This window comes from Ursus maritimus, unplaced genomic scaffold, assembly GCF_017311325.1.
Source record: "Ursus maritimus isolate PB19 unplaced genomic scaffold, ASM1731132v1 scaffold_26, whole genome shotgun sequence".
Classification (NCBI taxonomy): domain Eukaryota; kingdom Metazoa; phylum Chordata; class Mammalia; order Carnivora; family Ursidae; genus Ursus; species Ursus maritimus.
This window is the reverse complement of record NW_024425119.1, coordinates 21,724,988-21,728,294: the sequence shown is the minus strand read 5'-3', so window position 1 is coordinate 21,728,294 and position 3,307 is coordinate 21,724,988. Positions and strand designations below refer to the sequence as shown.

At 37.3% G+C, this 3,307-nt stretch overlaps 1 pseudogene; it reads right to left on the bottom strand.

Moving 5' to 3' along the window:
• Nucleotides 1-340: 340 nt before the first annotated feature.
• LOC103665270 lies at nucleotides 341-1,185 on the bottom strand (annotated as a pseudogene).
• Between the last annotated feature and the right edge of the window lie 2,122 nt (nucleotides 1,186-3,307).

Sequence of the window (3,307 nt, the reverse complement as noted above, 5' to 3'; positions counted from 1 at the left end):
TTATTCACAATAGCCAAGATATGGAAAACAACCTAATGTCTGTTGACAGATGAAAGGGTAAAGAAAATGTGAGATATATACACATGTAATTCAGCCTTTAAAAAAAGAAGGAAATCCTGCCATTTGTGACAATGTGGATGGACCTGGAGGACATCATGCTAAGTGAAATAAGCCAGACAAATACTGCATAATCTCACTTATATGAGGAAAATAAATAAAATAAATTCATAGATGCAGTGAGTTGCATCTAGTGGTTATCATGGGCTGAGCACAGGGAGAAATGGGGAGATGTTGGTCAAAAAGTACAGAGTTCTGGTTATGTAAGATGAATAAGTCCTGGAGATCTAAAGTACTGCATGGTGATTATAGTTACCAAAACCATATTGTATACTTGATTTTTTTTTCAATTTGAAAGTAGTTATGTATTAACTGACCAGATTATTATAATAATCATGGTTAGATACCTTGGTTCATCCTTCCAATAAGCCTATTTATTTGGTCTTCCCTGGCCAGCATCTCCACCTTCTACAAAATGGGTGGTCTTTTTCTTCATTCTCCCTCATGGGGAAGATAATTTGAAGGGCTATAAGATATTGTTTCCTTCTTTGAAGTCTTTTCCAGTGGTATAGATTTTAGCCATCAGATGCTCCATGCAGATGAGGCCATATTTAGCAAGAGATCGAGCAATCAATATGTTATCTGTCACTTCTTGTTGATTTTGCCATAACCATGCTTATAGATCGATTCATTTACAGACTTCAGGTTTAGGGGCCCCCATGCTATATATCGTTCCACAATCCTTAGCATGTTACCTGAAGCCTTGTTGAGCTTACCAAAGGTGGCATTGAATCTGGTGAAGACGAAGAAGCTGCAACATCTTTCAAACCTTCAGGTTCTCACCATTGATACCTCTGATCCTGATGACAAATGCCAATTTGGGTTCTGCAAGTACAGCTTTTCTTGCCATCCTAGCCATTTGAATCTTAGTTCTGTACATCTGCCTATATTCCTTATGGTAATGCTTAGCTTTTTCATAAATAAGCTTCCTCAATGCCTTTTGAAGCCTCTTTTGGACAAATTTCTTTCTCAGATGTTTGATATTAACTCTGCAGAATTCCTTTGCTTTTTCTTAAGGGTCTCTGACATAGCAGGAACCTTCTTTTTCTTTTCTGCTGCACCCTGCATAGTTCCAGCCAGAAGGAAAAAAAAAAGGTTGTATACTTGAATTTGCTAAGAAGGGAGACTTTAAGTACTGTCTCCACAAGAGAAGAAGAAGCAGCAGAAGCAGAAGGAGAAAGAAGAGAAGGAGGAGGAAGAGGAAGAGGAGAAGGAGAAGAAAAGAAGAAGGAGAAGAAAAGAGGGAGGAAGGAAGGAAGGAAGGAAGGAAGGAAGGAAGGAAGGAAGGGAGAAAGGAAGGACGGAAATCATGTGATATGGTAGAAATGTTAACTAGCTTGATTCAGAGGATCATTTCAAAATGTATATGTATATCAAAACATCAAGTCATCCACCTTAAATATATGCAATTTTTATATGTTAATTATACCTCAATAAAGCTAAAAAAAAATTATAAGCTAGCCTTGCTAGATTCCTCCCACTTGCTGGCTTTAAAGAAGCCAACGATAATGTCATGTCATGAACCGCACTCAGGGCAACCTCTGGTCAACAGCTGGCAAGAAACTAGGCCCTGAAGGCCCTGCAAGAAACTGAATTCTACCAACAAGTTTGAAAGTGGATCCTACTCAAACCTCAGACCATAGGCCTGACAATACCTTGACTACAACTTTGTGAGACCCTAAAGCAGGGAACCTAGTTAAGCTCAGCCCAGACTCCTACCAATAGAAACTGTAAGATAAAGAATGTGTGTCGTGTTAAGTGCTAAGTTTGTGACAATACTGTTACATAGCAGTAGATCACTACTACAGTGACAACACTGAACTTAGAGAGCGGTCCATTAATGGGCTTCGTGGAATAGAAGAAACGCCTTATCAACCCATCAGTGTTTGTTCGTACATTCATTGTTCTTGGAAGAGGGACCTTAACCTTCCTCAGTTTCTCAGAATCCTCCAGAACCCAAATGTGAGTTTGCTACTGTTATATATAATGAGAATAATTACATTTTTCATTACATCTGGGTGTAATGACATTTTATAGCTATCAAAGAAGTTATTGAATCCAGCCATTCTCCAAACATCAAGCACAACAAAAAGAAGAGTGAGAAACCAGATAAAACATGGCAGCTCTCTGCATCAGGGAGTCATTAATCATTCGACTAGAACATGTTTTCAAGAAAATGACCAGAGTAGTCCCGGGAGATGTTTTTGCCAAAATACTTTGAGTGGTACCAATTTTTATAATTAAGAAATCGGCACCCCACCATACATACTGTTTTGTTTCTTCTCTTAACATATTTTAGCCTGATACACGAATACAAGTTAAATCATTCTGAGAATCTTTGAGTCTATGGCTCTAGGTATTTGAAAATATTCAAAAGAAGATTTCACAACTTTTAAAGGGCATTATGGTCATTTTTGCTAAATAAAAATGAGCCCTCAAGAAAACACTATTTTTGGGTGACAAAGTGATAATGAAAGAAATGTGCTTAAAATGGACAACAAATATGCCTTTCAAACTGAAATGATTAAATAAAGATATGCCCGTGGAAGTGATTGAAACCGGAGAAGTGCTGAAATTCAGGGCTGTGCTCAGAACATCTAAACTGGAATAGCTTTAGCAATGTCTGCCAGGAAAATCAAACTTCATTTAAAAATTTTTCTTAGAATTTCTTCATGTCAGTGACATTCTGTGTGTGAGGGCTCCGTTAGCATACAATCTAACAGAAGCTGTGTACAGCTGATTGGGGAAAGAATACCATGGTTTACTCTGGTATTTTAAAATGTGCTATCCTCTCCTTGTGTTCTGAATATTTCTGTTCATGGAAATGTGATTTTTTTAACAAGAGCATTTCTTTATGACATTTTAGATCTCAGACATTCAACTTGCCCTACTAAGCCCAAGCAAAGGGCTTTTAAAAGAATAAGTGAGAGGAAAGTGGGGCTCCAAAGTAATGTGACTGGAAGTGGTTTCTAACCTTGACATTTTTCTTTGACAATGAAAGGAAAGAATCAATGGGTCACAATTACTTCCTGAACATAAAGGCAAAAGGAATGAAGGGAAAAATGTGTTCACGTGTGAGACTTCACATCCATCTTGTAGTTTTCTTAATGGTATAGATTTTTGTTATTACTTTTATCATGGTTTTAAGTCTGCAGTTACTTTTTATACTTACATTTTTTTTTTTCCGATG